Genomic DNA, 11,531 nt, shown 5'->3' on the forward strand with positions numbered 1-11,531 from the left:
CTACTGAGGTAGCCACTGATCCTTTCTAAGTAGGGCAGGTGGTTTGAAGTGGGTTTTCCGGATCCATTCATGCATACTGACTAAATATAGTGTCAGGCACAGATTGAGGCTAGAGAGCCTGGAGCAGTGGGACAAAGCAATGACCTTTTGGGGACCAGATTTTTAACTTTTAGCATTTTGCTCTAATCAAGTAAAATAACCAGCCAGGACTGACTGACAAGCAAGTGTATTCAATGATCCAAAGTGTCTTTGCTTGCAGATTTCTCTCAGATGGTCAATTTTGCCCATACTCTTTAGAACTGAATTAATACAGGAGCTTTCCACAGTGTTGGGGCAGGGCATGTTTTGACACCCTTTATCCTGCCATGCTTTTTGGTCACAGACTGGCCTCATACTCAGCTCAATCCCTATGGTGAAGCAACCCTAGGGGTTGATAAAGAAGTATTCCTATTGTTTGAAGTCCTTAGGACCCCAGGTTTCACACTTTGACTCAGATGCTAGGGTCTGTAGCCACTGCACAGAAGAAGAGTGTCTTGCATCTTGCACACATGACCTTCTGTTGCAGTGAATTTCTATAACTTCGACACTCCTCAATGTGGGCATGAGACTGGTTAGTGACTGTGTGTTGCTAAAGGAGCCAAGTTCATGGGCTCAATTCCCAAATAAGGCAGTTGGCTATGCTACTAACAAGTGTACCCTCCTCTGGCTGCAGCCAGGTTTTTGTCACAGGGATCTGGCATGAGAATCTAGATTCCATAGGACAAGCTCAACATCACTCTAGAAAGACAGCTGACAGCAGGAACCCAGTAATGGTTTGTGGAGGCAGGTTTGTTTTTTTTTAAGATTTGTATTTATTTATCTTTAGAGGGGAAGGGTAGGAGAGAGGGAAAGAAATATCAATGTATGGTTGCCTCTCATGTGTCTCCTGCTGGGAACTGGCCTGCAACCCAGGCATGTGCCCTGACTGAGAATTGAACCACAATCCTTTGGTTCACAGGCCCGTGCTCAACCCACTGAGCTATGCCAGCCAGGGCTGGAGGCAGGTTTGTATATAGAAAGAAAACATATTACCTCATGTCAAATCCTCCATTAGCAATGAAAATTTAGTTTGAATTATTGCCTTTGGAAGAGATTTCTAACTAAATGTACGTTGATTGACCGTATGGATACATGAGTGAATAAAGGGAATCTACATTTGGGGAGATGAGAAGAGATTAATGGATAAAGCCTGTATTAGAATTAATTTAGCATCTATTTTATCGTGCATTCATTATGCGCCTAGCACAGCAGACAAAGCTGCTATCCTCATGGCACTTGGGGTCTGTTGGGGGAGAAAGATATCAGCCATGATAGACTATGGTAACAAATGTCACAAAATATCAAGCTTTGCTTAGAACAGCAAAGGCTTATTACTTGCTCATACTTAGTGTCCCTAATAGGTTGGTCCAGCGTTATAGTTCCTGGAACCATATGGAATGTTGCCAGTCACCACCCCAGAAGGAAAAAAAAAAAGAGTGCAGGGAAGCAAGTACTGGCTCCTAAACCTTCTGACAAGAAGTGACACAGGCTACTTCTGTTCACATTCCATTGGCGAAAGCAAGAACAGAGACCCACCTAATTTCAAGTGGGAAGGGAAGTACAGTCCTGGAATGCTGTATCTAGAAGGAGAGAGAGCCAGAATTTGGTTAGTCACTGGTGGCTACCACAGGAAGAAACAAGTAATAACACAAACAAATGTGAAGTTCAGTAGTGACAGTCCTATGGAAGAAGGGAAGGTGCCATGCTATGTCTATGTGTGCTATAATGGGGTAATCTGAATTAGAAGTCAGGGAATCACCCTGGCTGGCGTAGCTCAGTGGATTGAGTGCAGGCCTGCGAACCAGATGATTGCGGTTCGATTCCCAGTCAGGGCACATGCCTGGGTTGCAGGCTGGTTCCTTGCAGGCCAACTCCCAGCAGGGGACACACGAAAGGCAACCATACATTGATGTTTCTCTCCCTCTCTCTTTCCCCTCTAAAGATAAATAAATAAATAAAATCTTTAAAAAAAAAAAAGAAGTCAGGGAATCATCCACCCAGTTCACCCCAGGAAAGGGTCCTGAGGCCTGAAGGATGAGTGGGAGTTAACTAGGTGGGAAAGGGAGGGAAAAGCATTTTAGACAGACAGATAGGTGTTAAAGGTCCTATGATAGAGTTGGGGTGTTGGGGGTAGGCAGTGAGTAAAAGACCCACATAGCTGGGAGAGTGAGGGATTAGGTGAGGCTGGAGGACCATATTGTGCATGGCCTTATAGGACATAGTAAGGAATTTAGTCTTTATTCATTATGTCTTTATTTATTGTGAGCAATGTAAAGCAAAGGATGACATAATCATATTTTTAATTATGTTTTATTGTTTATGCTATTACAGTTGTCCCAATATTTCCCCATTTGCTCCCCTCCACCCAGCACCCTTACTCACTTTAGGCAATCTGCACATCATTGTTCATGTCCATGGTTAACACACATAGGATTTTTATCTACTCCATTTCCTATACTGTTCTTTACATCCCTGTGGGTATTCCATAACTACCTATTTGTACTTTTTAATCCCCTCACCCAGCCACCACAACCCCCTCCCATCATTTTTTAGATTTAATTATTGATAGATTTGTATTTGTTGCCATTTATTGTTCATAGTTTTGATCTTATTCTTTTCCTTAAATAATTTCCTTTAACATTTCATATAATAATGGTTTGTGATGATAAACTTCGTTAGTTTTTCTTGGTCTGGGAAGCTCTTTATATGCGCTTCAATTCTATTTTTTTTTAATCCTTTTGCTTTTGTTTTATTTTTTAAATTTATTTTGTCTCTTACAGTTGTCCCCATTTTTCTCCCATTACTCTCCCCTCTCCTACCTATTCCCCACATCCCATATTCAATCCTTCCCTTTTTGTCTTTGTCCATGGATACTTTATACAGGTTTCTTTATTTGACCCTTCCCCTTCTTTTCCCTGTCATCCTCCCCCCCCCCCCATCTCTGGTCACTGTCAGTTTATTCTTTTTTTTCCAATTTTTTTATTTAATTGTTTTTCAAGTACAGTTTTCTGTCTATTACTCCCATCCCATCCCACACCCATGTTCCCCCCCTCCCTCCCATTTCCACCCTTCTCAGTTGTTGTCCATGTGTCCTTTATATATGTTCCTCTAAATCCCTCCCCTATTTCCCCTGAAATTCCCTCCCCTCTCCCCTCTTTGCTGGGTAGAGCAATCTTGGCTGTAGGTCCCTGCTTTTCATAACTTTAAATATTTCTTGCAGATCCCTTCCAGCCTGCAGTTTCTTTTGAGAAATCAGCTGACAGTCTTATGGGATCTTCCCTGTAGGTAACTAACTGCTTTTCTCTTGCTGCTTTTAAGATTCTTTCTTTATTTTTAATCTTTGGCATTGTAATTATGATGTGTCTTGGAGTGGGCCTCTTTGCATCCATCTTGTTTGGGACTTTCTGTGCTTCCTGGATTTGCATGTCTATTTCCTTCATCAAATTAGGGAAGTTTTCTTTCATTATTTTTTCAAATACATTTCCAGTTTCTTGCTCTTCCTGTTCTCCTGGAAACCCTATGATACAAATGTTGGTACATTTGGAGATGTCCCAGACTCTGCTTACTCTAGTCTCATTTTTTAATTCTTTTTTCTTCCATATGTTCCAAATTATTAATTTGATTCTCAGCTTCATTCCCTCCACTGTTGGCTCCCTGTAGATTTTTCTTTATTTCAGTTAATGCAACCTTTACTTCTGCCTGGGTCTTTTTTCAACCCGTTTCAGTACCCAGTGAGTACCTTGAGGATCCTGATAACCAGTGTTTTGAACTCTGCATGATAGGTTGTTTACCTCAATTTTGTTTAGTTATTTTCCTGGAGTTTTGGTCTGTTCTTTCATTTGGGCCATATTTCTTTGTTTCCTTAATTTGACAGCCTCCTTGTGTTTGTTTCTCTGTATTAAGGTAGAGCTACTTTGATTCTCTTTCTTAGCAGTGTGGCCTACTGTAAAAAGGGCACCTGTAAATTGGGGTGGAGCCTTAGGTAATCACGAGGGCAGGGCAACCCGTTTCACCACTGTCTGGCTCTATGTGAGGGGAGGGCTTAGGGAGGAGACAGTGCTGCTGCCTGGTCTCTGGAAATTGCCCTGAAGGAAGCTGTCTCCTGACACTTGCCCTATTGCCAGTCATTTCACTTTCTCCCCTTCTCCCTGTATGCCACTTGTTCCCTTACAGCTGTTGCCCTGATGCAGAATCCCACAAAGGGTGGGTTTGTGTGAGTCCTAAAACGATTTTGTTCCCATTAAGAGGAGTCTCTTGAGAATCCTGCAGTTTCTGTCCCTATCTCCACTGGTTTTTACAGCCAGAAGCTATGGGCACTTATTCTCCTGGATCTGGACCCCTGTGCTGCATGGTCTGATCTGTGTATGAGGTCACTGGCTCCCAAGATCCCTCCCGATTTTTTAAAAATATATTTTATTGAATACCTGGCTGGTGTATCTCAGTGGATTGAGCACAGGCCTGTGAACCACGCGATTGTGGTTCGATTCCCAGTCAGGGCACATGCCTGAGTTGCAGGCCAGTTCCCAGCAGGGAACTCATGAGAAGCAACCATACAGTGATATTTCTCTCCTTCTCTCCTTCCCTTCCCCTCTAAAGATAGATAAGTAAAATCTTTTAAAAATATATTTTATTGATTATGCTATTTCAGTTGTCCCATTTCCTTCCTTCATTCCCCTCCACCCTGAACATCCCCTCCCACCTACATTGCCCCCATTTAGTTCATGTCTATATGTCATAAGTTCTTTAGCTTCTACATTTCCCATACTATTCTTGCTCTCCCCTGTCTATTTTCTACCTACCATCTATGCTACTTATTCTCTGTACCTTCCCTCCCTCCTCCCACTCCCCTGTTGCTAACCCTCCATGTGATCTTCATTTCTGTGGTTCCACTCCTGATCTAGCTGTCCTCTTAGTTTGCTTTTGTTTCAGGTGTGGTTGTTCTTAACTGTGAGTTTGCTGTCCTTGCACTGTTCATATTTTTTATCTTATTTTTCTTAGATAAGTCCCTTTAACACTTCATATAATAAGGACTTGGTGATGATGAACTTCTTGAACTTGATCTTATCTGAGAAGCACTTTGCCCTTCCATTCTAAATGAAAGCTTTGCTGGATAGAGCAATCGTGGATGTAGGTCCTTGCCTTTCATGACTTGGAATACTTCTTTCCAGCCCCTTCTTGCCTCTCTTTTGAGAAATCAGCTGACAGTCTGATGGAAACTCCTTTGTAGGTGACTGTCTCCTCATCTCTTGCTGCTTCTAGGATTCTCTCCTTCATTTTTATCTTGGCTAATGTAATTATGATGTGCCTTGGTGTATTCCTTCTTGGGTCTAACTTCTTTGGGGACTCTCTGAGCTTCCTGGGCTTCCTGGAAGTCTATTTCCTTTGCCAGATTGGGGAAGTTCTCCTTTAATATTTGTTCAGATAACTTTCCACTTGCTCTTCCTCTTCTGCTTCTGGTACCCCTATAATTTGGATGTTGGAACATTTAAAGATGTCCTGGAGGTTTCTAAGCCTCTCCTCATTTTTTTGAGTTCTTGTTTCTTCATTCTCTTCTGATTGGGTGTTTCTTTCTTCCTTCTGGTCCACACCATTGATTTGAGTCCCAGTTTTCTTTCCATCACTGTTGGTTCCCTGTACATTTTCCTTTATTTCACTTAGCATGGCCTTCATTTTTTCATCTAATTTGCAACCAAATTCAACCAATTCTGTGAGCATCCTGATCAGCAGTACTTTGAACTGTGCATCTGATAGGTTGGCTATCTCTTGGTTACTTAAATGTATTGGCTTTGGGGCTTTGATCTGTTCTTCTGTTTGAGCCATTTGGGGTTTTGGGGGGGTCTGTTTGCTCCTGTTATGTGCGAGTGGCAGAGCCTTAGGCGTTCACCAGGGCGGGGCAACCTGCTCACTGGGTTGTGATGCTCTATGTGGAGGCGGGGTCAGAGAGGGAACAATGGTGCTTGCTCTGCTGGTATTTCAGTCCCTTCTTCTGCTTTCCACAAACAAATTGGTCCCTTCTGGTGCTGGTACCTGGATGGGTGGGCTTGTGTATGTTCTAGGACCCTGTGGGTCTCTCCAACAAACTTTCCTGTGAGGCTGGGAATCTCTCCGGGAACCTCAACCCCCACAAATGTTTTTAATCAGTGCTTTGAGCCTGTATTTCCCATCTCTGGGGCCCTGGGTTGCGCGGACTTTCTCACTGCCTGTTTTTGCCTGGTTTATCTGTGTGTGAATGTGTGACTGAGGTCAGCCAGCTGCCTTGTATGCCTCACAGGGTCTGTCCTTTGCCATGTCATGCTTGGGGTTAGATAACTTCTGACTGCATGCCCGGGTCCCCCAGCCACCACTTTTTCCTGCTGCGACCCCTCTCCGCTGGCCACCGACTCCGCCCCTGTTATCGGTCTGGATGAATAGTTGTTGGACTTCCATACAGTTCAATTTTATGTCAGTTCGGTTTGTTTTTTGTTTCTAGCCAAGCCACTCCACATCTCCATGCTCTACTCATCTCCTCTCCTCCTACCCATCTGGATGACTGTGATTTCTTTAAATTCCTGGTTGTTGGTCTTTTGTACAGCTCAATTTTCCAATGAATCTGGGTGATATTTGTTTTATGGTCTAGTTACAATTTTTACTGTAGTTGTATGCAGAGGCAAAGCATATTTACCTATTCCTCCATCTTGACCAGAAGTCTGTACTTGAAGACTATTCTTGACTGAACTTTTGGATCCTTGGATATGCAGACAAATGTCCAGAGATGAGCCATTTAAGTGAAAATATAATTTCTTGATCTTTTGGCTCAGAACAAGTTCAGTTCTAAAAATTCACATAACTTGGGAAACTTAGAAAATCTGGATTTAAGGGAAATCTGGGTAATTCCAATTAGTATTTTCCAAAGGGCTTTTTATGGATTAAATTTCAAGCACCTTTATAGTTAAAATATATTGTATTTGAAAAAGGAATAAGTCCTGGCCAGGTGGTTGGAGCATAGTCTCGTGCATCAAAAGGTTGCAGGTTCAATTCCCAATCAAGGCACACACCTAGGTTGTTAGTCAACCCCAGGTCAGGGTTCCTACTAGAGGCAGCTGATGGATTTTTCTCACATCAATGTTTCTATCTCTCTGTCTCCCCCTTCCTTCTTTTCCTTTCTCTCTCTCTAAAATCAATAAAACGTGTCCTCAGATGAGATTTTTTCAAATGTTTAAAAATAAGAGGGATGAGAAAACTTGATTTAACCAAGTTTGCTGAATATTTTTACTGCATGACTTCTCAGAGGCTTTAATATGGTAATGTGCATGCACTGTATATCTCTAGGACAAAGAAACAGGATAAAGCATTTCTTTTTCTATTTTAATTCTTACTTAAGGACATGTTCATCAATTTTAGAGAGAAGAGAACAGAGTGGGAGAGAGAGGGAGAGAAACATCCATGTTATAGAGAAACATTGATAGCTTGCCCCTCCTACATGCTCTGACCAGAACAGAACCTACAACCCAGGCATGTGCCCCAACCAGGAATCGAACTCACGATGCTTTGGTTCACAGGATGACATTCCAACCAACTAAGCCTCACCAGCCAGGGCTGAAGAATCTCTTAACATGCTTATTTGACTACAGGTGTTTTGACTCTACAACACTTTTTTTAGACAAGCACTTCAGAGGTTTATTGTTCCACTAAAGGCCACTAGTTGTCCATAAAACTGATATTAAACTTCAGGTCTTTTGCTTTCAAATGCAGTGTGTGTTCACTAATGTACAGTCATACATCCCTTAAATGGACCTATGTGTTTGAATAATATACCATATGATTTGAAAATTTAAAAAAACAATCATCATTCAAACGGAGCATTCTGAGGCGCTGGGTTAGTAATATCATCTTCACATGTGCAGAACAACCCATGGATGCTTGAAAGGAGCTGAAATCAGACCCCTAGAGGCACGGCCGCCTGACTGAAGACAAGATCAGAGCAGCTTTGACAGGTAGGAGGAGAAAAAGAATTGCAGATCGGAGTGTATAAAAATCCTCTTAACCATAAGCATTTCTTTCAAAATGGAGTGAAGGAGACTACAGTCCTTGTTTATTAATATTTAAGCCTTCCTCATTTTTTTACAATCCTTTAAGTCATTACCATGATTAGAAGTTCATGATTAACAAAAGTCCTAATTAAGTGCAATTCTCCTTTCTCCAACTCGAAAAACAAATCTAGTTTTCTCACATCTGCAAAAAGAAGAATCATGTCAGCACATTTCTCAAAAAAGAAAAGCAGGATATGTCCTACCGGATATTCACTAATGTTTTATTCAGCTATTTAAAAATGGCCAATTTCACTCTTAGAAGACCTTTCCAAAATTAACAAAACACTACATTTAGTAGCTTTTCCTGATATTAAGTTTGAACTGACATTCCATTCACTGTTATATTTAATTTTAGTCCTTTATTTTTAGCAACACCTTCTTTTCAAAGTATCCTACAGCTAAGGCTAAGGGAAGGAATGCTCAAAAACTGGTTCACTTGCTGTGATAATATGTGAATTCAATCATAACAATATTGAAACATGAAAGGATTACGGTCCATTTCAAAAAGAATACAAGGAAGTGGGTTGAACTAATAAAATCTGCACTTATGAAAAATAGAGGAAAATACTGAAATGATTAAATGCTTTTTTATTTGCTCAACTGGAATTTAATTTGTAATCTACCCCTACTTCCAACTCAATTTAAAATCCACAAGGCCAATAATTGGTAAGAGAAAGTGTAATCTAAATGGTAGTTTCAGCCTGAAAATAAAGACTTACAGGATTGACATCATAGCCTTAAAACATGGTGCCAACAGTTTGATTCTTTCATTGCTTAAATTGTTATTATTTCCAATGTAAGAATTTTGAATGTATTATATGTTGAAATAGAGTCTTTGAAAGGCAAACTCATAGCCTCAGGAGTCAGTATATGATATCCTGACAAGCAGAATTAACTTGGGTTTCCAAGATTTCTGCCCATTTATATGCCCTAACCCAAACCCTTCCCTTCAAATTTGGGGAGGATTTGTAAATATGTTAGAGTATCACTCATATGATTATGTTATGATAGGTAGAGGGGTTTTGCATATTTTGTTAAGGTTCCTAATTAGTTAACTTGGCTTAATTAAAGGAAGAATATCCTGAATGGGCCTGATCTGTTCAAGTGAGCCCTTTAAAAGAGAGCTTAGGCCCTCCCTGAGCTCAGAGATAGTCTCCTGCCAAACAGCAAGCCAGCATGAGTTTAGAGCTGTAAGGAAATTTATTCTGCCAACAACCACCCAAATGAGTTGGAAGAGGACCCCAAGCCTCAGAGGAGATTGCAACCCCAGCTGACACTTTGATTTCAGCCTTGTGAGACTCTAAGCTGAGGATCTAACCAAACAACACCCAGACTTCCTGATCCACGGAAACCATGGGATAAAAAATTTACATTGTTTTAAGCTACTGTGTTTGTGGTAATTTGTTACAGAGCAATAGAAGACTAATATGCTTGTATTAGATATTTACCGTGCTGGTAATGCTGTGGATAACATGACCCTCTGCATATGAAAATTGGCTGAGAAGTTAGTATTACAACCACACTCTATTACAGCAATATAATATATATATTGAAGGATGAATTAGTCATATCAGGAAAGAAACTTGATATAGTAGGGCTGATGTGGTCAAACCAAGTTAAAACAGAACAATTAAAATACAGCATTGTATAGCAGAGGTTAGTAAGTGATTTTCTTTTTTCAACTTGGATACAGAAAGAGAAGGACCAAAAGAGACACAAAAGGAGTAACATGATTTAGCAGTAATTTCACTGTGGAAGAGGATAGAAATATTAGAAATAATCTTGAATTTCTATCTTAGACATATGCAGAGAAAAAAACAAGCGAGAATGTTTCTATACTAAAGCAAGGGGTCAACAAATTGACCTGCAGGCCAAATAGCCCAGAGCTTGTTTTTGTAAATAAAGTTTTATTGGAACACAACTGTGCCCATTCATTTATGTATTGTCTATTGCTGCTTTTGTGCTACAGTGACAGAAATGAGTAATTGTAACAGACTATAGGGCCTGAAAAGCCAAAAATGCTTACTATAAAGGGACAAGCAGATAATGTGCAAAACATGCAAACGCATACCTTCTGTGACAAAGAATGTTATTATCCCCTTATTATATACTCATGCGCTCTTCCTTTTATTTACAGCTGTACCCATCACCATCCAAAGTTTATTTAGGCACATAACTGTGCAACTACAGACACATTTTCCAGCCTCTCTTGCAGCTAGCTGTGGCCACATGCCTGAAGTTCTCACCATTAGAACATAAGCAAAACTCTAACGTGCCTTACTTAAAAAAGAAATTTGCTTTCCCTCCACACCTCTCACTGCTTCACACAGGATGTAATGAAATCAAGTAGATAAGCCAGTTTTAATCATATGGTCGAAGATAGCCTGAGGGAAATGGCAGAGCAACAAAAGGGAAAGAACGTAGGTCTCTGGCTAATACTGTGGTGGAAAGGTTGACTATCTACTCTCAACTGTTATGTGATAGATTTAAATTTCTATCTTCTTTGGGCCACATGTTTTAGAGTCTTTATTACAGCAGCTTATGCTATATGTTAATAAGCCCTTCTGCATCATTCACTCCAAGGTGACATTATTATATATTAAATGCAGCTACTATAGTTTGCGCCTTTGCAATGTAATTTCTCTGTTGTGTGGATGTGTTGCCACCCTTCAAGGCCAGGCAGGTTCTTGGTATTTGTGCAGATGGAAAAATATTCACGGGGCTGTTGGGAGGTCTGGCGTGCCTTTATTCATGGGTGGGTGAGCCACGCATGCTGCAAGCTGCGTGTCTGTCTGCGTGTCTCATGTGGTGGCCCCTGCTCCCCAGTGTGGCAGCCATTGTGGCACCTGTCTTCTTGTGTGTCTCTCATCACCATCGCCCCCAGCAGGAAGTCCCTACCTGTTTAAGTACTAGAGGGGAACAAAGCCAGAAAACTGCCAGAACATTACATAACATAACATAGTTCTGCGCATGCGAGCCCACTTTATGTTATAGGAACAGTTTATTGGACCCAGTCTCAAGGTTATGAGAACACTAGTTAGAAGGCCCCTCCAAGGCTAGGGGAACACTGCTCCCCTTAGTTACCCAGACACCTGGGTGAGCAAGCCAGCTGCCTCCACTTACCCTACAGCGGATATACAGTACTCTGGAAAATTCTAGTAGAGATCCCCTCTGGTGTTTAATGTGCCAGGGATCATTGGTCTTTTTCAAGTTCATCAGACAATAACAAAAGATAAAATTATGCTAAGAAAATCTTTGTGTCCTCAATATCCAGAGAGACAGAGAGAACTTAGTATGTGCCAGTTAATCTGTTCATCACAGAAGGAGATGGAGAGACAAAAGAATTTAATACACTTACAAGGAGATTAAAAAGAGATTTTAAAA

This window comes from Sturnira hondurensis, unplaced genomic scaffold (assembly GCF_014824575.4).
Source record: "Sturnira hondurensis isolate 20B ecotype Veracruz unplaced genomic scaffold, ASM1482457v3 Scaffold0014384, whole genome shotgun sequence".
Taxonomy (NCBI): domain Eukaryota; kingdom Metazoa; phylum Chordata; class Mammalia; order Chiroptera; family Phyllostomidae; genus Sturnira; species Sturnira hondurensis.